General features: G+C 37.5%; 1 protein-coding gene across 9 annotated transcripts in view; it reads left to right on the top strand.

The window, feature by feature from the left end:
- The window catches only part of pcbp3 (poly(rC) binding protein 3), a 59,978-nt gene that overhangs the window by 13,634 nt on the left and 20,930 nt on the right, over window positions 1-25,414 (top strand). For 8 of the 9 annotated variants that reach the window (XM_056265664.1, XM_056265668.1, XM_056265663.1 and 5 more), the window contains exons 2-5: window positions 3,286-3,338; window positions 3,991-4,078; window positions 4,169-4,278; window positions 4,627-4,767. The gene's annotated coding sequence lies outside the window, so the exon portion shown is untranslated. Of the gene's footprint in view, window positions 1-3,285; window positions 3,339-3,990; window positions 4,079-4,168; window positions 4,279-4,626; window positions 4,768-20,207; window positions 20,314-25,414 lie in introns of those variants that run through there. The other variant, XM_056265661.1, reaches the window with a different exon arrangement.

Here is a 25,414-nt window from a genome sequence, read left to right as displayed (position 1 = left end):
TTGGGTAGCAGAGAAATATAACTAATATACATTTAATAATCTTTTTTTTTATTACAATATTTTATTTAAAAAAAAACATAAATTATATGTATGTATGTAAAGTAAAGTGTGTGTGTGTATGTATGTGTGTGTATATATATATATGGGTCATTCCTGGTATATTTTTGGGCTTTTGGACATAAAAGAAGACAATTAAAAGACATTTAAAAGAAACCAACTTAAAAATAAATCTGTGTGTAATTATGATAGGTCAATGTTAAACATTTAAAAATGCTATTGGTCAAGCTCGGGTAAATTTAATTTAAGCATTTATTAAACAAAATAAATTAAATTGAAGATCAAAAATGTCCACCCTGTTTCATAGCATTATTTTAGCATTATACTGTATATATATATATATATATATATATATAAATATGTGTGTGTGTGTATATATATATATATATATATATATATATATATATTATGAATTGTACATACTTTCTCACAAACACATTATTTTACATTTTCAGATACAAATGCCTCATTTTACAATGTTAACTTTTTCAAAGTACTACATTATTTATACTATGTTCATTATCCATGTTCATAAATGTTCATTGTCACTGAAGTATTAGTCTTTTTTTGCTGTTTTTATGAAATTATTATAAAAAAAACTGCTTAACAGGGTGGACAAAGTATGCCATGTGGACTAAGTAGTAGAGAATGCATGGATGTATGATTTCCTATCTCCCACATACAACTGGTTACAATATTACTCTTGTTTGCAGTGGATTTTGATCGGAAACAATATGAACCAAAGCACTTTAAATACTTCTTCAAAAATCTCTGTTTACACAGTGTCCACTCTGTTATGTCTTCTGACCTAAAATCAGCCACTGCACCATGTCTGAGCAAAAAGAAGCTGAAAAATGTCTCAAATAATTTTATTGAATCAACTTCAATGTGCTTACTGTTCAAATGCTCTTTTTTAATGACTAAGACAGCTTTAAAATGTATATTCAACATTTAAAGGCAGTAAGATCATGATATGAGGATCCCATATGATATGAGGATAATAAAATAATCACTTGAGAACCTCTTTCTATACTGTATAGTCTAGTGCTTCTCAACTGGTGAGGAAAAACAATGCTAAATGTAAATAATAATACCCAACTAACCATACAATCACACATAATTAGATTTGGTAGATGCTGTATCTACATATCTTTCCATTGACGGCCATTCGTTGCACACTTCCGGGGGGTCCTGGCCAGCCAAACATCTGTCACTGAGATGAATGGGAAAGCTAACGGATAGCTTTCTCCAGGTATTATAAACTTCCTTAGGCCCTCCCATAAAAATTTCATCCGAGGCCCTGTGAATTCAAGCGACAGCCCCGGCTGAAATTAATGGAGACGTTTGATTGATTAGACCTGCATTTCAGAGAGATTCCTTTGCAAATCAATGCCTGCCTGCATGTAAGCGTTAATGAAATTGCACACCGGCAGAAGTGAGCTGACTTTTTCCATGACTGAGTTAAGAGTCTGCACTTTCTCCAAAAGCCCTGTGGAGATCTTTCCCCTTTTAACCTCTCCATCAAAATGTCATTTGATTCAAAAAATGTTACAGCCAGTGAAGTGTCTCCAAGTGGATTCATTTATTTATTAGTAAATGAAAGTAATGAAACGCTTAAACACATTTCAATAGCCCTGTTTTGTGCTGCTCTGGCTTTATTGCCCACAGTGATTTACTTATTTGATTAATGCATTAGGTGCGTTTACAATATTTAGCAAAGCATGGACCCTCTTAATTTATAACCCCCCCCCCCTGGCTAAATGAAAAGGGAAAAATATCCGCTTTCCTCTCAGGCTCGATATTACGTTTTGAAGCACAATGTTGAAAGGGCTGCAATTCATTATTAATGCTCACAATATAAATAGTTTAGATCTTATTAATATTTCATTTATGGTAGAAAAAAAGATTTGAGTGACTGCTACAGTATTGGAAAAATTGTAAATATATTATAAAGGCTGTTCGTCTGAAATATCGCCGGTGGGAAAAGCAAAATGTAAACATACGTATGCCATATGTGTTTGTCTTTTGATATAATTCCTGCTTCACCCGTTGAGTGTAATCTGTTACAAAGGAGTCTGACGGCTGTGTTAAATATGCTCTTGCATCATGGTGGGGTTCATGTGCCTAGCGTGAGTATGGTTGTCTCTCTGGGCCGTGTGTCGAAAGGAGATAACTTATGTGTTTTATGGATCTTTTGAGCACTGTGACCGCCATCACAACGGAGATCTTTAATCTCACTGATGTGTGTTCGTTCGCCATCGCATTGGGACAGTCCTTGAGTAGGGGTCAGGTGATAATCTGTAAACGCCGGGACGCGGGACCCTGAGAAAGCGGAAAAGGAATAGGAGCTTTTAGAGATCATTAAACATTAATACAGTGTGATTTGTGTGTCGAGCCCTTGTGCTGAATTTCAGTCTACAATCATTATAGAGTTTCATCTCTGGGACTCTCTGAAGTGGCTCCATGTCAAACAGGAGATCAGATTGTAAGCGCCTTTAGAGGAACTGATTAACTTCTGGTTTGCACAATATCACTCAGGCTGAGGACCGAAGTGTTTTATCTGCATCCGCTTGAAGCCTCTAAATAAATTGGCCAAATTGGTTTTTGGAGCAGCTGAGTCTAGACTGGGTAAATATTTAACAGGTCTTTCTTCTGCCAATATTTGAAGTCTGCATGACCCTTTTTTTTACCCAGAGTGGTCATCAAACTGGAAAATGATTGACAGTAGGTGTCCGTAGTTTCTTTTGCCAGTAGATGGCAGTCTTCCCTAAGTACTGTAAATTGTGTTTTGGGACACTGAGACATGTCAAGCTTTAGAGGTTTTGATATAATGTTTAGGAGAAACTCTCTCTGTCATGGCTAGTCAGGCTAAATATATTTCACTAGTTATATTATTGCTTGATCCTGTGTTAATAAGACAGAATCAATGATTAAAGTAGTAACTTGCTGAATGAATATAAAATGTGCGGTCATAGGTGTGTTTGTGGCATTTTTTGGTGCAGATTTGAAGGTGGCTCATCCAATCAAAATGTAATCTGAACTAATCATTTTATAATGCATGTCATATATTTGATAATCACTTCTATGTCACTCCGAGCCAGAAACCAAATTCATCACCATCTTGTTAAACAGTGCCAAACATGACCATTAGAGGGAGCACTTTTCACACACACAGATAGACGTTCATTTACGGTCATTTACTGATAAATGTCTCCTTGTTTTTTGAAGGAATTTCTCTTTTCTTGGAGTTGAAGGCTGGATTTGGCAGTGCGGTCACAGACGTAAGAGATGGTTACAATTACAATAATATGCATCAAAAAATCATAACTATTTCCACAAGCTCATTTGTTACGCAGTTTTGTGTGTTAGACATGGGATGAGAATCTGAAACAATACAGATCATTCCTGTTATGCATTACCCTTTGATCTTCTGTAATTTGTGTTGGTATTTATGGTGTTATTTCTATAAAATTACATATCAAACTTATGCCCAAATAGAAATATTCTGTTAACTGTAAGACTTGAAGACTTTAATATTTATAAATATAATAATAGTGTTTAAATAATATAGATAGTATGATGATAAACACTTTGTTTATTTTAAACATATCACACCAATTTCTGCATGTTTGGCTTGAAACATTTCTATTAGAAAATGAAAGCTTGAATAATACACCTGAAATATTTCTTAATAAATTGCCAGGTTTTTTTTCCCCAAGCACATGACAGAAATAACAACATCTGCTCAAACCAATGTTCATCACAACCTCACTTAATTGTGAGGTGGTGATAAGACTAACTAATATGATTTCTATCTTTAAAGGTTCTATTTAATTGTCCTACATTGCAAAAATATGGAATGGAATTGGATTCTAACTTTTATTTATTACTTAATATAATGTGCAAATGTTTTCCCCCCCATCTTTCTTGCAGAATCTTGGTTTGGAACAGTAGAAGAAAACCTTTAATTTCAAATAAAAAATAAACCTCCTTTACAGAGAGACAGTAAGGACTTGCTCAGGTAATGCATAGAAGTCATAAAACTAGTTAAATCTGTGAATCAATTAGATTTTTCTGAATGTTTTCTCACACAACTGCTTCTTTTTAAAAGGTGAGGTACACTGGACAGACGGGACTCTCTCAAGTCGTCTGGAAGTGTGACGGCACGTGGTCACATGACCTGGAAGAGAAAACCCAAGAGACTTCTGGGATCCCTCTCTGGTCAGTGACACCATTTCATGTATTTATGAATCTCACAACATGGCAAATTTTTTGGTTAAATCCCACAAAAGTGGTGCATCCACAGAAATGTTAGACGCTTAACTAGAAGCTGATGCTTTTGGCCTTTTTTTTACACAATGTTCCCATTTAAGGATCCAGTTAACCGTGAGATAAGTAAATCAGCGCACATATGGCTTGTGCGATTTCACCCGTGCTCTTGAGGCAAACCCCCTTTCGTTACACAGAGACCCTGATGTGGAGAAGGTGCAACGTATGGCAGCCTCGCATGACTGACAAACGTGGCTTAAACTGACAGTGTGTTGTTTTGATTTGCCCTTCTGCCTGCAGAATGGGCCGCTTATCAACCTGGAAAGAAGTCTAAAGGCTGATGAACTGATCCGCACAGCGACACAGCTGCGCTCTCTTCCCCTCTTCATCTGTCCAATCTCCCCATTTATGTCCTGAGATCCACAACTTTCTGCAACTCTGGTGAGTACAGTGCCCTTTATTTGTCTGCGTGCCTATTAGAATCCCTTATAGTCTTGCTGAACTGGTTCTTGCAGGTTCCTCTTAGGCCCATTTGCGAGCAGGAAATGTCATTTTGGGAAATGGGATGACCTTTTACGTTGGCAATCTATTGATGAATCAGCATCCATTCGGCTGGGAGCTTTCGCTCACTGTTGTAGGCCTTGAAGCGCGTGGGTTTATTTCTGTGCTGAATTCAAAGCGCAGAAGCTCTAAACACGGCGTATGAATTGATTTGTTCTCCCCCATTGAATGTTATGAGCGAGTTTCTGGAGGAGAGAGTAATTTGCAGTAGTATGGGAAAAATTTGACTGTGATATATTTAGCCGGTGTGACGTGAGGCTTTCTTGCTGACTGTGCTTGCGGTTCAGGGGCTGGTTGATTTTGACTGAGCGAATGCTGTAGAAATTAGGCTAACGATCGTAATGAACAACATTAATGGCGGATGTGTGTGTGCGTTTGCATCTGTCGCCATGGGTAGTTCCAGAGGTTTCCGCACACGATGTTGCGCCATGGTTTTTTCCTTCCCACCGACCTGTCTCAGAAACCTCAGAGGGAACTCTCAAGGGAGTTTTTGTCCTTTGTCATCGCAAGTAGTTTTGCCACATTGGCAGCTTTTGCTCAAGGGCGATCAGCAAAGGGACTGCGGAATAGAGCATTAAAAATAACTCGCGTGAACCATCGAGAGCTTTTGTCACACGTTGGCTCTTGTTGGTGGCGAAAGAGGATGTTGAAGCTTTGTCACGACGCGAGCGAGCTCACCCTGACAGGCTTCGCTTAGATGTTGGGAAATGCTTAAAGTTGGATGGTTGTCAAATTTAACCAGTTCTGACACATCATATGACCAAATCTCTTCATGTGTCCTCCTGGCATAATAATAACATGGCTATTGTCTGATGTTTTATTGTGATAGAAATTTTTTCAGTACATTTAACAGATACAGCCCAACAGATTTACCCCAAAATCTAAGGACAATAATGAATTGTTTTGCAAAAGGGGAGTGTTGATAGGTAGAAAGAGAACCTCTGCCATAATGTGTCTGGATGTAATTCTCATTGGGTTTTCTTTACTGTAAATTCGCGTCCGAAATTTTCGCACGTTAAAAATAAATAGGACCTCACGTTATGCCAATCACGCTTGCACACTGCCTCAGAAACTTTCGTCCGTCATAAAAAAAATCGGATCGGGTTCGTTTTTTTGCGTTTTTCGCATCCGTAGCAATCAGTTTGAATGGTGTTTTGACAATCCAGAACCACCAAATCACGAACACGAAAAAACGCATGGGGAAATTTCAGACTCAGTGTGCAAGGGCCTTAATACATAAAAAAAGAGTATTTTTTAAAGGTACTGATTACCTTTATTTTCAATGGTGATTTTCAATAGATTCGTATTGCTGCATTTTATTTGTCCATATTATATTTTAAAAAACAATACAGAACATTTTATACACTACTGTTCAAATGTTTGAGGTTAGATACAGTATATATATATATATATACATATATATATATATATTCCTAATCATTTTAAGTATTTGCTTCATCTTTCAATTTAAGTTCTTAAATTTGATCAATAAATTAAATTAGAATAATAAGACAATAAAGTGCTGTTACCAATCAAATTAAATAATTTACACTGAAAAATTAAAACTGCATTAAATAGTGTTATGAGGTTGTATTAAAGGTTCTCTAAGCGTTCCTGGGTGACGTCACTTCTTGTTGACGTTCGAACTATTGTCAAACAAAACGGAGGCTAGCTAGACCCTCCCTCCTCCTCATCCGCACACTAACCCCCCAAACCCCGCCCCCAAACCCTTCTTGTCGGTCATTGGCTGGAACAGTTTGTTATGTTTTGGGGAGCGGGTCGCCGCAGTTTGCTTTTGTTGCTGTTTGTGGAGCCTGGGTTGTCTACAGAGATCGCGTTTCTTTACAGTGTGTTCAGGGGACAGGCAGCCAGCGGTTAGTGAGGAGATGTTTGCTGTATGTGACAAAAAATGTATTGGCCTAAAAAACGCGTGACATCGCTTAGAGCACCTTTAAGTATACAAAAGAATGATACTTTTAAACACAAAACTAAACCACCAGTAGGTGGCGGCAGGTGACTGTCTTCTTAATGAGTGAGTCAGTGAGTCATTTGTTCAAACGATTTGCTCAAATGGCTGATTCATTCAGGAATGAGGCAGTTTTTTATGAATGGGTCATCGAATCTTTGACTCATCCGATTCATTCAAAACGCTGAATCATTCAGTAATGAAAACACGGTTAAGTGTTCCTGTGAGATGCGTTATGGTTCTGCTGTGATCTTTGTTTGGAACTGTTTTCGCTGCTTAAATAGGACAAAATCAGTCAATATTGCATCTAAAATGTACTTAATACTTGCACTAAAATGAATGCAGAATCATTGTCACGTTTTGGTGATTCCCTAGTTATTTTTTGTTATTGAAGTTTTTATCAGGCTAGCCTACTTGTCCGGTCGGGCAAGTAAAATCCACTTTCACTTGCCCCTTAAAAATATCCCCTTGTCCTGGACCAGCAGACAAGCCTTAATGTCGAGCCCTCTGTGTGTGTATATATATATATATATATATATATATATATATATGTGTGTGTGTGTGTGTGTGTGTGTACTGAACTGTACTAGTGTGTATGTATGTATATATATATATATATATATATATAAAAGCCTGGACATGTTCTTGACAAGTTTCATGTGAATCACTCATTTCGTGTGATTCACTATTTATTTATATATAAGCCTAGACATGTTATTGATAGTTTTCGTGAGATTCACCTATAAAATGTTTTACAACAAGGTTTGATTTTTTTTTCTTCTTTTTTTTTTCTGTCTGAACACAGATCTGACATTTCTGACTAGGTCCACATGTCGATACATTTCTTCAATCAGTGACAGAAGTACAAAATGTTCTCCTGTCCAGCATCTCCTTTTTTTTTATAAAGTTTCTCTTTGAAAGTCAAGGTTGCTTGGGGAAATAATATGCGAAACATGGTGCAAAAGACTATTCTACAGTCCTGGGAGGATGGATGAAGAGGATTGTGGGTAGTTACCATGCTGGAGCGCTTCAAGTCTCGGCTGCATGCTTTGGCTTTTCGGGTATTTTGGCTTAAATGATGCTCTTGTCATCTGGGTGCACATTAAAGGCAAGCCCATCTGTGACTGCGGGATGAGTGAATGCAGGGCGCAGGCAGATTACTTTTATTAACATCTCAGTGCTACCATTATCAGCTCAGCGGGGACTGGAGTCCCCTGTTTGTCACAGTTAATGTTTCCAGTGCAGTCAAAGCCTGACATATGATAGACCATTTCACCCCCGTTTAAGAACAACTCCGTCTGGTGTGTTGTGTGGTCGTGACTCTAATTTGTCATTCTTAAGTATTCATATATTCATAGTGCACATCTTGAGCACATACACTTGTGTTTGTTTGTGAGAGTTTGGATGCATGTTTTTTTTCCCTCCGTTGCATGCATATCTACAGATTTCAATTGTAACTCAAATTGAACTTCTCTTAATGTATGTGGCTCTGACTGCAATGACCATGCGACTTATGTAAACATTACTGCAAATCAATTTATATTCAAGCTCACTGGAATGACTTTTTTACCAGCTACAGAATAATACATTTACATGAGCAGAGTGCAATGATTTCTTTAGCACCTATGTTTTTGTCCATCATAGACTCGTTTTGCAGTCATTTTAAATCAAAAGCATTTTATAATCGGCTCATGAAGTGAATGGCAAATTGACTTAATTATTAAGATGTCAATATCTCACTCTTGAGGTTTTTTAAGTGATTCATGTTTTGAAGCAACCAGAGAGAGGATGTGCAAGAACATGCCCAGTCATAAAACCCCCACATTATTACAACTTGGTGGTCGAGGCTTATTTCTGTACTCTCATGCGACTCTAAGGATTTCTGATGGTTATGATTTTGAAACATTTGCAACACTTTCTGTCACCCATCACAAAAATGCATTATATTTTTAGATATGTATTTTTATGCGTACCAGAAAGAAAATCTATATATACTGTGTGTATGTGTGTGTGTGTGTGTGTATTTCTATATTATTGTTTTTCATTAAATACAAAAAAAAATCATCAAGTGGCATTGCAGCTATATAATTAAATTAATTATGCCAATTTATGTTTATATATATATATATATATACATTTTTTTTCTGTAGAAAAATTATTTTATAACTAATTTTCATGTTTTTTTTTTCATTTTAGGTTTTTAATTTTGCAATAACAGATGGAAATTATACAGCTGCATTGTAACTCCACGACAGCTATACATTTATAAAACACATTTGTGCTGGAAAACAATGATATGATGCAAAACAATACTAATTGCTTTATAATTTACATAAAAACACAAGTACAAGATCAACAACTGTCAACACAGCTCTGGTCTGCTTAGACAAGTGACAGTCCCGAAACTCTCTCACACTGACCCCAGGGCATCAGGCCATTTTTATTGTCGAGCCCTATACCACTGTAAGATGACCTTTTGCAATATTTACCAAATCTTGAAATTGCTTTCTAATATGAATTCTGCTTTTTGGATGTGTTATGTGGAATGTACCACCATGCAAAGGTATTGCTGCCAGTTGTGAGCTCATTGGAATTTAAAACTTGTTTGGACTTCTGCACACAGGGTCTTGAGAAACATTGTACTGAAAGATGAGCCAGCCAACTGAAATTGAAAATCAGGGTAAGCCTTTGCATAATATATATTTGAGGTGTTGAAATGAATCTTTGCATTGATGCATCCCAATGCGGATGTGAAAGATTCTGCATCGATGCAGTAATATAATCGATTATAGCCGAGGCTGAGTGTGTGTGTGTGTGTAAGTCGAGTGAGAGTGTGTGTGAGCATTATTATAGGCTAACTTAAGTGCACTTGACAGTTTTATGCGCTTTTAGTATTTACTAGTGTTTGTTCTAAATGGTCCTGTCGTCTGCTGTGTTCAGACTTAAGTTGTGTTTGATGTTTGCTACATTCAGGAAGTGTACTTTCTTAGAGCAGATAAAAAAAAACAATATTGCTGGAAGAAGAAGGTCATCTGGGTACTTTTTGCCTACTCTTTTTTGAGTACTGTGACATACTACTTGACATACTACTTACTTTTGTCACATACTGTTTTTCGCCTACTAAATAGAGAAGTATGCGATTGAGTTTTGCACCCCTGTTCTAGTCTATTGTAATTGCCTTCCTAAAGGCCTCCAGTGTATATATATATATATATATATATATAGAATATTTCAAGTTGTCTAAATGTTGTAATTAGGGCTGTCGATTTAACCTGTTAATCTAATTAAAGCTGCAGTCCGTAACTTTTGGCGCTCTAGCGGTTAATAAACAGAACAGCATGTGTTCTTGCGAAAGAACATTGTAGCCCGAGCTACTTCTCTCTGTTCATGACTATGACGAGTCACACAGGTACTGCGCTACTCCGCAGTGGTACGACCCGAGCCAGTCTAAAATAGTCCGAATATAAACACTTATTATAGGTGTACCGTAGTGATTCAGGAGAAGACAAAAACACGGTTTGGAAAATGGATTCATGATGTTCTCGCTCATAAAATCTTTGTAAATTTTGAACAATTTCTTTTTTTTACATTTTATACAGTTTATTGATGATGAACATGAAGCAGGGCAACAACTCACTGTGTGATGTAGCCCGTACAGGCCTCTAAAATTCCAAGATATCAAGGCACAAATGCACCTGTATAAGTTTTTGTCTCATATTTATATCATGATAGTTAAGCAATATCACACGAGTGCTGTTTTTGTCCGAAATAGCACAAGTGCAAATGTGATATTGATTTTATACAACAGTTCATAATAACTGCGAAATAGCACGAGTGCAAATGTGATATTGATTTTATACAACAGTTCATAATAACTGTATTGTGTTATGTTTTAGACACAATATTGTCTGCTTTTGCTCAATAAAAAAAAAAAAATTACCTATAAAGCAAAAGCGTCGTGGTGCTCTCGTCAACGCGCGCCGGATACTGATATGGAAGAGAAGAAATGGTTGAATATAGTAATTTATTCCGTTTTTTTGGCGCACAAAAAGTGACAGTTTTCGGACAATTTCATACACGTACGTGAAACGTAGTGGGAGCCACACTCCGGTGGCGCTATCGAGCCATTTTGCCCCACCCAGTTCTGAAACCCATATCAGATGTAAATTTTCACTAGTTCTGAGGCGTGTGCAAAGTTTCGTGAGTTTTCGATCATGTTTAGGCCCTCAAAAATGCGATTCACTTTGGAAAATAATAATAATAAAAAACGGAGCAATTCCAGTAGGGTCCTCACACCATCGGTGCTCGGGCTCTAAATATGGATGTGTTATCTAATGAAATAGTCTGCGACTTATGTCACTGAACACTGTGGACGTGGGAGGTTTTTAGTACTCTGTAGAAGGAAAAACACTTAATTTGATCGTTTTAACAACCTTGCAAAAGTTCCCCCCCAAAACCGCCACCTGCCTGTCAGCTGAGCTTATTTGAAATCCAGAGCGATTGCCACATTGATCCGGTCTCGAGCAGAATGCACTTTTGTGTTCTGCATAATTTGCCTTGTTAAACAGTCATGCTTTTCAACAGCACTTGGATTGTTTGTTTCTGTTCAAGCTTGCTTTGCAATACTTTCCTCTGCCACTAATGATTCACTTTGATGCTGATGCAGCCTGACTGATTCTAAGGCAGGGCATTACACACACACACACACACACACACTTCTCAGTGCTCCAGAAAACAACAAAGGCAGGCATTTTGGCTTTGATTTTATAGATCTACTCATTCTGAAAGCTTATTTATATAAGCATGTTTTACAATGTTGTTTGCACATTTAGTTATTGCGTGCGTAAAATATTCATATATACACAGCTCTATTTTTTTCCCCCTGCAGCTGGGTGAGGTGACTAAGTTCTGGTCTCTTTTCCCCCGGTTTTTGCAGTCTCGTAAAGTATTCCATTGATTTCCAACCAGGGATACTGTACATAAGCACATTACAATACATTAAGCTTGTTACATTTTTTTTTAAACAGAAGATGCGACTTATTCAGGGCTGTCAGCAGATTGAAACGACTCTTGAATATTCTGAACAGAATATTCTGTTATTCATAATCCAAAATCAGATATAATTGCCTCCAGAACTATTGAAGCTCATTTCGGCTTTGTGTGGAAAATGAAAAGGTAGACCTTTTTTGTTTTTTCTCATAATTGACTTTTATTTCTCAGAATTTCAGCTATTTCTCATGATTTCTGAAGATTGTGACTGTTTATTGTTAATTGCAACTATATATCTCACAATAATGAGTTTATCTTGAAATTGCAACTTTATTTCTCATTATTTCAAGTGTTTTTTCGTAATTGCAACTTTAAATCTCACAGTTACGAGTTTATTTCTCAGAAACAATGTGACTCCTCATTTTAAATTAGCTCACAATTACATTTTTTAATGTTTTGAACAAATATCTGCAACATTAATCTTCCCATGAGCCGCCAGAAATACAAGAGAATATGTGTAACATGCAACGAACCAGCTCTTTTCTAGATAGAAAATAGGAGAGACCCTACAGAACAATTAGTTAGTTCCTCAAAACTCTGCGACTGAGAGCAGATGTTTTTTTAATCACTCTTTAATCGCCTTCTTGTCAGAATTCAAATATGACATCTTACGACTCCCCTGAGACAAATGTTCAGACACTGATAAATGCATGTTGATTTATTTAGACTTGTTCTACAGGCCTCTACATCCTCGCTGACATTGCAGTTTAAAATGTATTAACCTTTTTTTCAGATAGCAACGTAGGACCTTTATAACAGATTTTGGATTCCAGTTGGTTTTCTGTATTGTATGTTCAAGTTGCCAGTGTAGACAGTTGGAGTCAAACATGCTATGAAGAATAGCCTTAAGTGTGTACAGGGGGAGAGGGGGTTTGGCATGAGAACTCTGGGAGAACTTCATCAGTGAGTCACTGTGACATCTTCCTCGGCCACTTCAGTCCTGTGTCACTGGGTCTCGGCACCCGGCCACATGAGCCACAGTGTTTGGGCTCCGTGTTCTAGATCAGAGAAGATATAGCATAGGACAGCAAGGAAGGAAAGACCCAGAAGACTCCAGAGGTCTCTCTGAATCACTGGCGCTGTTTGAGGGATGATGAGGCTTTGCTTTAAGGAAGGATGAGCCATGTAGTGTGTGCTGCCATGCTGACCTGAACAGACATCTAAGTAGGATGGACCACATTAATATGCAGCGCCTGTTTCCTCCTGATACACAACAGCTGAATATCTCCACACCAAATTATTCTTTTGCTTTAATCTTCTATGCGATTGGCTTTTGCTTTTGTATTTTTATTTTTCGTTGCATTCAAAATATATACCCCAGGCTTCTTAAATGAAAGATTTCTAAAGTGTTTTCCCCAGAAAGCATTTCATTTTTACGCCTATATTTTATAGGGGTCTTTTTTAGACGTGCAGCAACACACAGCAGAATCTTGCACTTTTTCTTTTTTTTTCTTTTTCAGTCTTAATCTTGTTTCTAGCATGTTTGAATAGTGCTTCGATATAGTGTGTATAAAACGTACATTGTCATTCAAGTTTGGGGTCAGTAAGATTGTTAAATGCTAGGGATGTAACGATTCACTCGCAACCGGTTGAAAATCGATAAAAATGTGTGACGATTCAAGTCGGTTGAAATGTTAAACGAATCGCGATAAACGTCTTAAACAGCAGGGCGCGTTTACTGTATAGCCTATACTGTGAAGTTGTGAACCTCGCTTTACAGGCACAATAGCAGCGAGCACACACTGGCGTGAAGCTAGCGAGTGTTTTCACTTCATTCATGGAACTTGATCTTGTGTGAGCCAAGCTCAACTTTCATAGGATTGAACTGAAAGCGCTCGGTTTGCTCGCGCCGCACCAGTGTGTGCTATAGACTGGTGTGCAGTGTGCACGCGCCGTCAAACAGTAGACATGGCGTCGGCAAGCGTAGATGTTGACGTTGACTCATTCAAAACGGAGGTGTGGCGGCATTTTGACTTTCCGTAGACTAATAATAATCACCACCGTGAGAAGCACCAGTCACCTCCGTTTTCATGTAAAAGTCATAAATACGACAATTGGCTTTATGCACAGCTTCACTACTTCCTGAACTTTAGCCAGCTCCTTTGTTTCCTGTCTGTCATTATTGGACGAACTGATTAATCCAGGTGTGCCTGATTATTGTTACTGAGGCCAGGCACACCTGGATTAATCAGTTTGTCCAATAATGGCAGACAGAAAACAAAGGAGCTGGCTAAAGTTCAGGAAGTAGTGAAGCTGTGCATAAAGCCTATTGCGAGAGCCACGGAGATCACAAGGTGCATCAAGTGTTTCCGTGGCAACCAGGTGTTGTATTTATTTTACAATCTCTTTCTCTAAATGTGTGGGGGTTTTTTTACTCTTACTAACTAGTGTAATGATACAAATTGTAACAAAATTAGAATCTTGCCTTTATTACAATGTAAAACCCCTGTCAATCTGGTACTAATTTTACACAGTCTTTTACATAGTGTGCGAAGGTACCAGTGTCCAGCCTCTTGACCAAACAGACAGAAAGACTGAGTTGAAACAACCTTGAAGGGAATTTTTATAATGTAGTTTTATTATTTGACATATATATTTTAAATTAAAAAGAAATGTGCAGCATTTTGTCTGAGAAATAATAAAAGGGACACTTTTGTCTTAAATCTCATTTGTAAAAAAAAATCGTGAGAAAATCGTATCGTGAAACCAGTATCGTGAATCGTATCGCATCGTGAGATGAGTGAATCGTTACATCCCTATTAAATGCTTTTGAAAAAAGTGTCTTATGCTCACCAAGGCAGCATTTTATTTAATCACAAATACCATAAAAATAATCATATTATTACAAAATGAAATGAATACATTTTAAATTCATAAATGCATTTTGAATTATTCCTGTGAATTTTCTGCATCATTACTGTCACATGTTCCCTCAGAAATCTTTCTAACATTCTAATTTGGTGCTCATTTCTTCATCAATGTTTAAAACAGTTGTGCTGCTTAATGTATGTTTTTCATGATTTTTTGACATGTAGATAGCTTAAAAAAACAGCACTTATTTGAAATAGAAATATTTCGTACGATTATAAAATATTCTTTTGATCAATTTTTATTCAGCATCCTTGCTGAATAAAAGTATTAATTTCTTTCAAAACCAACAACAACCATTCCCTCGGGAAACACTGCGTGCAATCCACATATGCCTGTGTTTGCATTAATTCTCATTGCTGCTTGTCTTTAAATAATTTGCCTTTAAAGAGCAGCTTGCATACTTGCATCCGCAATAGACCGATTCAAGTTTCATTCTGTGTGTGTGCGTGTGTGTGTGCGTGTGTGTGTGTGAAGTTTTGATCCTAAATTCAAAACTTTACACACAGAACTAATTTTGGTATCCTGGCAAAGCTGTTGTTGTCTCTTCCTTTTTGTAGGATTTTAGCAGTGTTAAAGGGATAGTTCACTCAGAGGTAAAACATTTCATAATTTATTCACCCTCGTTGTCATTCTAAACCTTTTTGACTTTCTTTCTTTTGAACTTTTCGAAAGAAGGTATTTTGAATAACTATGGAAGTCAGTGTGGTCAAAAAATACCTTTTCAAAAACATCTTTTGTGTTCCACAGAAGAAAGTCATTCAAGTTTGCCTTTTTGCTTAAATTCACCTCTCTCAGAGCAAAGAGAAAGAATGAAAAAAATCCCTTAAAGTAATGGTTCCCAAACTTGGATATGCGAGGTGACAAAGTGGGCATGCAAACAAAATGCTGAGTTTTGCCGTTCATTTAATTCAACCCCATTTTAAAGGGGTGGTTGATTGATTATGATTTCACTTTTCTAACTTTAGTTAGTGTGTAATGTTGCTGTTTAAACATAAACAACATCTGCAAAGTTACAATGCTCAAAGTTCAAAGCAAAGGAAGATTATTTGCTTTTTAAGAAATCGATTTTTAAGGACTAAAACAACCGGCTGGTAGGGACTACACGACATTCCTCCCGGGTTAGTGACATCACTAACACTAAAATTTACATAAATATAATTGCCAGATATAATTGCCTACAGAACTATTGAAGCTCATTTCGGCTTTGTGTGGAAATTGAAAAGGTAGACCTTTTTTGTTTTTTTCTCATAATTGACTTTTGTTTCTCAGAATTTCAGCTATTTCTCATGATTTCTGAAGATTGTGACTGTTTATTGTTAATTGCAACTATATATCTCACAATAATGAGTTTATCTTGAAATTGCAACTTTATTTCTCATTATTTCAAGTGTTTTTCGTAATTCCAACTTTAAATCTCACAGTTACGAGTTTATTTCTCAGAAACAATGTGACTCCTCATTTTATATTAGCTCACAATTACATTTTTTGTGTTTTGAACAAATATCTGCAACATTAATCTTCCCATGAGCCGCCAGAAATACAAGAGAATATGTGTAACATGCAACGAACCAGCTCTTTTCTAGATGGAAAACAGGAGAGACCCTACAGAACAATTAGTTAGTTCCTCAAAACTCTGCGACTGAGAGCAGATGTTTTTTAATCACTCTTTAATCGCCTTCTTGTCAGAATTCAAATATGACATCTTACGACTCCCCTGAGACAAATGTTCAGACACTTTTCTAACTTTAGTTAGTGACACAGACACAGAGGGCAGAGCTTCAAGTTCAAAGCAAAGGAAGATATTTGCTTTTAAAGAAATCATTTTTTAAGGACTAAAACAAACGGCTGGTAGGGACTACACGACATTCCTCACGGGTTAGTGACATCACTAACACTAAAATTTACATAAACCCAACCCCCGGGGAACACGCAGTCCATGTTGAGAAGAGGAAGAGTTGTTGTATTAGAGCACATGTGTGAGTCTGCTCAAACTGTCGCATCCGAGTTTTCACATGCAATACAGTACGTAACACAAATGCAATAGCATGTCACTCTGTAGGCATCTTACAACAGTTCCCACACAAGCGATTTTATAGATTATCATGAAAGAAAATCCTAATCAATGACTTGAAGATGGTTAACCCTACATCAGCAACATAAAAAAACTAACCATTCATAAACGTCCTGTTGCATTCTACTTGTTGACACTTCTTACTGAGTACATCATTGTCCGAATCCAGTTTAAACATAAAAGGCAGAACAGTTTCTGACATTTTAGTGCATGACTGCATGAGGTAACCGGAGCTGCTAACACACATGAGCTCTTGAAGCTCTGCCCTCTGTGTCTGCGTCATTTGCATTTAAAGGGACACACACGAAACGATGCGTTTTTACCGACCTTCAAAAAGGGACAATTTTAAAATGCCTTAAAATGATCTGTGTGGTATTTTGAGCTAAAACTTCACATACACACTCTGGGGACAACAGAGACTTATTTTACATATTGTAAAAAGGGGCATTATACCACCCCTTTAAAAAAACTTTTTTTTTTATTACCTAATATTTTGACTAAGTGGAAGAGAGGGGGTATGCAGAAGGATGGAAAACACCTCAGGGGCTAAAACTTAAAAGAATAGTTCTCCCAGACATAAAAATGACAATAACTCACCCTCATCATGTCACTGTAAACTACTTGCTTTGACATGCTTTCTTGTAATCCTTTTTTTAGTTGTATGCAAAAGTTGAAGATTTACCTGACACTTTTCCCCCTCTCATAATGAAAGTGAGGAGTATGGGTGCTGTCAAGCTCCAAAAATGTAAAAAAAAAAAAAAAACACCATAGAAGTATCATAAAAGTGGTCTAATGTATATGAAGTCATACAATGGTTTTGACGAACACTTTGATGTAAAGTTATTAATTAAATCTGGCCCCCCACCCTACCTCTCAAAGCAAATATGACACCTTTTTGACATTAGTGGTGTCTTTCGTCTTTTTTAATCTAAAAGTGTTTCGGAACTGAATATTCTTCAATATCTACAAAATATTCTTTACAATTTATTTAAAAATGTAGATTTTTTTTGTTCCACAGAAGAAAGTAAGTCACACATGTTTGGACCGACATGAAGGGGAATAAATTATTACAGAATTTTCTACTTTTTTGGTTGAACGTTTTTTACATTACATGGCCTTGCATGTTTTAGCTCTGTGAATTATCAAGGTTGTTTATGCACCATAAAGGTGACAGTTCCACTCTGAAAGATCCATTTGAAATGGATGTCACAAGCTATTGGTTTTAGCTGCAGGGGTGTCCCATTTATTGAAAGCTCTCACTGCAACCAAATGGAGGGTCAGGCGAAATTTTCCATTACCAACTCTAGCTAGGTCTAACGTAAAAGCTTTTAGAGCAGGGGCAAAAGCAAGTTCGCAACAGTATGACTGAGACCTGAGGCAACAGAATTTTCCACTTATCCTCAGCCCGTGTGTGTGAAGGTATGGCCAAGGGATACACTTAAACTACAGAATTCCTCCAAACCTCCAGGGCAACGTGTCTTAAGCATCCACTTCCTCTTAGAAAGGAAGAACCATTCTCACACTGACCTCGAGCATTTCGAAGGTAGTGGGGTAAGAACCTTTCTTTCCACGGTAAAAAATAACCCGTATTGTCACTAATAACGTCCTGAAGAACTCTTTTTGAGGATCTGAGTGGAAAGAGATTTTGCTCGAGTGCATAAAATAAGAGGCCTCTGTCATGCGGTACTGGCGTAGGCATTTGCACATTCCCACTACGCTCAGCGATTTATGGATTTTTCAGGCCTCTCGAAGCAAAGGCACTGAGCCAGTACAGCGGTCCTTGTGTCATGCAGTCAGTAATGAGCTTCTTAATTAAACCCTGCAGGCTTGTGGCTCAATTAGGGCTTACAGACAAAGTTAAACTGATCAATCCAGGAAGTGCTTCTGCACTGTCGGACATACGTTAGAAGAGTACTTTGAAGAACAAGAGACTGATTTGATGTTCTGTACAAAATTTTCATTTTTCTTTCTATGAGATCAGGTTCCCTTCACCCTTTCAAACTCCGTACGATTGTTTTATCTTTGTCTACTTCATGGTCGTCGTGGCCTATTAGCTTGCTCAATTGATGAGTGTATGATGAACCCAATGCTGTTCCCAAACAACTCCACTGTGCTTCCCACCCCACCCTGCCTTTTGACCTTGCTGGAGGCAATGGTCGAGTTTACTTATAGGACTAGGCGCATTCACGTTCCTCTCATTTTGCCTACTGTCTTCCATCTCTGGTCCTTACTAAACCTTGAGAAATTCCCTTAAACTGGTAAGGATGCTAAAACGTATATCTTGGGTTTCTGATTTTGGTTTGCACGTCTCCACAGGAATCACTTGAAGTTTCTTTCCCTTTGTGAATGTTTGAACGTTTGTCTCTTTGAATGAGTGTCTTCAGTGACTGGATCGAATTGACCTCATGGAAGAAGCACCCATTCGATGGGGTCTCATAGTTAAATGCTTTCAAGTTGATGTCTTAGGTTTGTCTTAACCTCAGCAGTACCTAGATTCTCAAATGTCCACGTACTGTGCTTTAAGTGGCTTTTTAAAACCTTTCAAAGGCTTCCAAATATTTGTCTCAGTAACAATTTGTAGTTCCTGTAAATGAGTCGTGATTCTACAGGGTTTTAACCTCAATGATTCATGATTAAGTCTCCTGGTCAACCGAAGCGAATTAGCCAAGGGTTTTTAATCCAGATTGTGCCAGCGCAGCTCCGCATAATTCCTCACTCTGCCAGATTAAAATGGCTGGTAGACAAAAATGACTGTCAGATATTGTGATGTTGATCGAAAGCCACCCCTCACCCTGCTTAAACCTCTTGGTTTTCAGGCCATGTCTGTTCGCCTGTTTTTATTGTTCATGCCATGCGTATTTTAGCTCTGAAAAAATGAGGACAGAGTGGGGTGAGGGATGGGAAGAAAGGGCATAGAAGCATATGAAGGTTGAAGCTTAAATGTCACAACAGACAAGTATACAGTGTAATGACAAAAGTAACTGATGTAAGAGTGTACAGATGGTGACCAGACACCCTGGGCTGGACCAGACTGCAGGAATGGGCATGTACAGTGGTGGGTACAGTTTCGTTGACGTATCGCCCGCTGGAGATACCCAGACGGCTGGAGTCTTGGGTGCCGATTCCACCCCCAATACCCCTGGGGCTGCTCGCTGAGCGTAGTGGGACTTCTCTAGCCTCAAAAACCTTTACCTCAGCCCAAGCAGTGATAATGCTGTCGACAAACAAGGGACTACTGCAGTGAAATTTGGATTTAGACGTTTTTTTTTTTTTTGCGCATTGTATCCGGTGAGGGATCACGTGTCCAGCGCCTTACCCACATGACCTCATACCAGGACCAATCAAATGGTGTCGTTCCATTGGGGCTGAGCGAGAGATCGCTGGAGACATCATTTTCCCTCTGTGGTTTTTAATTTCAGTCCTTTCCGAACATCAGTATTGGTAGCCATCGGTTAGGAGCTCTTTGAAGGTAAATCTTTTTATGTTTTCAAACGTTATTTTTTGGCTTATGTTTCAATATAACATTGTGGCCTGGTCAGTTATGATTGGTCATAAGAAACAGCATTTTGTATGTCCATTCATTGAAAAATTAACCTTACGATGTCTTTATGGATGATGCTCCTTAAGAATCATCCATTGGAATCATTCTTCTAGCCCCAAGTTTCCTAATGCTAGCAGTTTGGGACTATATCTAGATTTTTGACCATTTAACATTACATTAAATAGTCTTTACATCAGAAGAAATTTCTTGAAACTGTAGGAAATATATGTTGTTGTAGTCTAAGCCAAGTAGCTTGAGATATTTTGAAGTGATTTGCTTTATTTGCTGTAGGTTGTGGCGTTTGTGTTATATCCGTATATTGTTCGGCAATGCTTTGTATGCCGCAGACAGTATGGCGTGAAGGATTGTGACTTGTGTGTCAGTCTCAGTTGCGATTCCGACCTTGATGGCAGTTCGTAACATTAAACGCTGCTCGGCCCTTTGATTAATGCTTCCAGAGAGGTACACAATTTTGTTCGTCGTCGTTACTTCAATTATCGTCATGGGTTCTTTATCTGTCACAATGAAGCAGAAGAGATTTCATCCTAAAAAACTATTGGTACGGAGTCCAATTGCCAGGTTTTTAACAGATTTATGTATGAACACAACAAACGTTGTTTTACAATCTTTTAGGTTATTCTGAACCTGAGAACCTTAAGAGTTTTAATTTGTTGGTTTATATTGTCATGATACCATAATCGCAACATGTCTAATGGATTGTTGGTGCCATAGAAGTTTCTAATTCAAGGGTTGAACATTGCATTATAGACTCTTTAGAAAGCACAGCCAGTTTATTTGCAGATATGTACTGTGTCTAAAGATACAGGTTTAAATCGGTATTGTGCTTCCTACCAGCATGTCGATGATTTCAAAAATGGTTTTCACTGTGATGCCTGGAGACGACCAGAGGTGTCTCCATTTAGCATTTCGGCACTTTCGATTAGTAGGCCGTTAGCGTAGCATGGGTGGTTGGTACCGATATCCCGAAACTCAGATCAATGTATTGGTTTTGCTTGATCTTGCATTGGCATTGCTGGGCGACTGAGCTCTTGATTATAATTTGGGTTGAGATCCAGGCAAGGGCGAGTGATCAGGGCTGACAGTTTTCAAGCCGCCTGTCAGGCTGAGTAGGGGAGGGTGCCCCTGCAGACACGCGTACTGCAACAAAAGGCTCCTCTAGAGTTGTTCACATATGAGTGTTCATGCGCCCCCTCCTCCCTCATAACACAACGCCCAGCCAAAGGGACCCCAGCCCTGGTGATTCTGCATGCCCACGGGCAACGTGTGTGCCAGAAAACCTACATTTTGTTTTTACAGTGAAAAGATGTATTATCACTTGGTTTTAACATAGTGTGCTTGTACTGCATGATTAGGAAATCAATATTTGGATGAGTGGCCGTTTTAATCGATACGTTTCTCAGGAAAGATTTTTATTTGGGAAAATTACTTTATCTGTAGCAAGAACTGTGTGATTACTAATTTTGTGCATGAAGGAAAATGAAGACTATGCACAATTGGCTTGGTCTTAATCAGTAGTGTTTTTGGTTATTCATAATGTAAACTGGAGGATATGATTGTGATAGTTAAAATTCTCCCTTTAAAAACTTTTAGCTCCCGATTAGGGCTGCAACCAACAAACATTTTAATAAGCAACTCAATTATTTTGATTAAAAAGAGAGCAATGTGGAATATTCATTTAATGAAACGATTTGCAAAGTTATGTGTGATGTATAAAATATCTATATAATGTATTTAAAATGTATATTTTATCAAATATAAAGGTTATAAAATATTTTTTTAATATTTTTAATTTTTTAATTTGTAATTACTTTTAAAAAGTTATAACCTTTTGGTTTATATATATATATTTATATGTGTAATAAAATAAAAGGTGATTTAAAAACTACAGTTTTCTTGTAATGAAGTATTGTAAGGGGCTTGATTTATTCTCCAGTTATATTATGAAGTTATTGTTCACATTTTTATGAACAATAACTATTAAATTTCAGGTTTTAGTTATGGGTAATTTTGAACCCTTTTTAAATTATACATATTGTTTGAACATGTTTCTCTTTCTGTTGAACTACAGACAAAGCAATAGATTTGATTCTATTTGTGTAACATCCATCCTATTTTCACACAAGCTGAAAATGTTTAAAGTATTGTGCGCAATTAGAAAAAGTACAAAATACACAATGTAGTATTTGACATTCATTTAATGAAAGGGTTCATAAGTGGATTTGGAGTATTTTATGACAGTTTAGGATGAAAGCAACACTTTCTGCAGTCAAATTCTCCTTATGGTGTGGAATTATGGAGCAGGCTTATGGCCGGTTTATGTTCGAATGTAATGACTGCCTTGGAGGATTAGGGCAGGCCAGATGATGGTGGATAGACTCAGATTATATTTAGCATTTTCCTCTTGCTCCTGTTATATTGCTTTGTGTTATCTGTGTTTATAAAATTGCAACAGTCATAGGAATCATGCATTGTCTTCCAACATTATTCCCTCTCTGTATCTCTATGGCTGCAGATCAGATTCTCCCACCCTGCTCTTTATTCAGAGGTTTTAATTGAATTCCTCCCTACAGTCAGAGCGATGACCCATCATAAGGACCTCATCACCAGACCAGAGAGAATATCCTCTTTTAGCTGAAGCAATCACAATACAGATCTTCAAATCGGTATTAAGGGGACCATTTGCAAATATTTTACATTTGTGTCCTCTTGTGAACGTGAAAATCAAGACATTAGAAGTGGGTGGTCTGTTACTCATTTGCATACATCAGCGTTTATTTTTGATTATTCAGACTTTTCAGTTACCATATGTTTATTATAGTAGAAAATACAGAATGCTATTTATTGCACTTGGCTCGTATAGACATGTTTTTTTTCTCTTTGATGATTTTTTTTACCTGCTGTAAATCTCAGTGGAAGCATTCTGCTGTGGGTTCATAATCCTGTTTGAAATCATTTTATTATGTTTGCCCTACACATGCAACATTAAATCCTCAACAGCAATTGTCATTTTCATGTTGAGCATAAATACTGTTGATTTATCTAAAATCTCTGCATGACCCTTCCGACCGGGCATAGTAAAAAAAAATCCCAGACTTTTTACACATTTTTTGCGCTGTTTTTGGCGAAAATCTGTGGAATTGTTTAAATGTAATACGATGTGTTAAACAAAATTCGTATTGGTGGCTGGAAGCGTGATCAAATTAGTTAATTATTAACAAACATTCAAGGGGTGGGGAACACCTTTGATTGACAGGTGAAAATATTTGTGCTATTTCTGATATTTTTATCAGTTTTAGAAATGTTTTTTTTTATATAATGACCAGATTTGTTGTATTAAGAAGGGCTAATCCAGGACAAAATGTAAAACAAAACAAAAAAACAAGTAAAAATTGCTTAGACAGCATGAACAATTTAATTTGGCTCTTGTTTTGGCCACTCTGAAAATAGTATTTGACAGTCTTTCAGGTCGATGAAGAATGACTGTGCCGCTTCCGCCGCACTATACTGCCGATTATCCCTCCGTTACCTCCCTTCTTCCTGGTTGCTTTTTGTCTCTCATCCTCGTGCCCGCCCTGGTTGTGATTTCGAGAGCTAGAGAAAAGACAAACTGCCTCAGGCTATAATTTGCCCTGAAATCTCGCATGAGCCAGTGTCTCCAATAAACACTGTCGCCTCTCGTTAAGCTCTCGCCCTTGATACACTGACAGGACTAGTGATGTGTTTAACACGATAAATCATGGCGCTTGATCTGTCCAGGCCTTCCTGCCAGCCCACTTGTCCGGGGACTTACCCCATCTTTCTGCCAGAGAGGACCACACTCCCTGTTCTGTGTCTTTATGGTTTAGCTTTACCTTAAAGTCAACATGGAAAAACTCCATTTACAGGTTTCTGGTCTTGTTGAACATTATTCCAATTAAAACAATTCTTTGTAATCCAAGTGTCAAATTTAATTTGATAATCAATTCTGGTCCCAGGCCCAGCCTACTTTTTGTATGTTTTCCACCTGGAAAAATATGTTGCACCTGGAAAATAAGGTTTTGTAAAAAAGAAAATGAGCTGCGAATGCCATTTCATGTTGACTTTAACTGGTGATCTTGGATATGAACTTTGTTCATAGTTACTGACTTTGGTCTTTCCTGTAAAAGTGTTCATTTTGGAATCACTGAGTTAAAAAGTAAGTATGGGTGCAGTAAATGTACGATCTCAGCACCCTTCAACTCCTCTCAGAAGCACATTTAGTTTAGTTTTTGTAATCTTTTTTCAAAGTTTCCTTCATCTTTGAAACAACTTTACTTTTTAGCTGACATCACACACCCCTCTTTCAAGCAATCTGACTTTGTGTTTCACTCGGAAATGCATCAGTTTGTGAACATCATTTCAGGTTAACTTAAATGTCAGGTGACTGTTTTGGTCAAATTCTCAGTATTATGATTTTGTCAAAGGATAAATTAAAGGTACACCATGTAACTTTTTGCCATCTGGCGGTTAAACCAAGAAAACTGCATGCATTTTGCAGAAGAACATTGTTTTGGTTGTGCTTGGGTTCGGCGTGACTGTGATAATAAAGTTATCTTATAACTTATAATAAAGAGGGAGAGAGATGATCCTACTGCTCATAAAACAATCACTGCTAGGCTTAAGATATAGAACTAGTTTAGTTGCAGGATCTCAAGCTGACTAGCTAATGATGTTACTGTAGCTAGACCCATTAATAGACACGGTACTTCCTTGAAAATAAATTCCAGCACAGCGCTACAACAACCATAATGAAATGGCCCTTGACAATAGATAATGCTTTACAATGAACTCTGTTGGAGAGCTACATATGGCAATTTATCTCTTCAATAAAATATCTTACTCACCTGTTAAAGCTGCAGTCCGGCATTTTTCCTCTTTGTCGCCATCTCTGTTTGAAATCTGTAATTGCAGTTATTCGCGGAATTATTAACTTTGCGTGAGTTGCACATCGGCATGAAACAGCGCGGATGAACACAATGTTTTGAGACTG

The sequence above is a fragment of the Rhinichthys klamathensis genome, unplaced genomic scaffold, assembly GCF_029890125.1.
Source record: "Rhinichthys klamathensis goyatoka isolate OS25496 unplaced genomic scaffold, OSU_Roscu_1.1 h1tg000237l_1, whole genome shotgun sequence".
Lineage (NCBI taxonomy): Eukaryota > Metazoa > Chordata > Actinopteri > Cypriniformes > Leuciscidae > Rhinichthys > Rhinichthys klamathensis.
The sequence above is the reverse complement of the archived record's forward strand: the minus strand, read 5'-3'. Positions and strand labels throughout refer to the sequence as shown.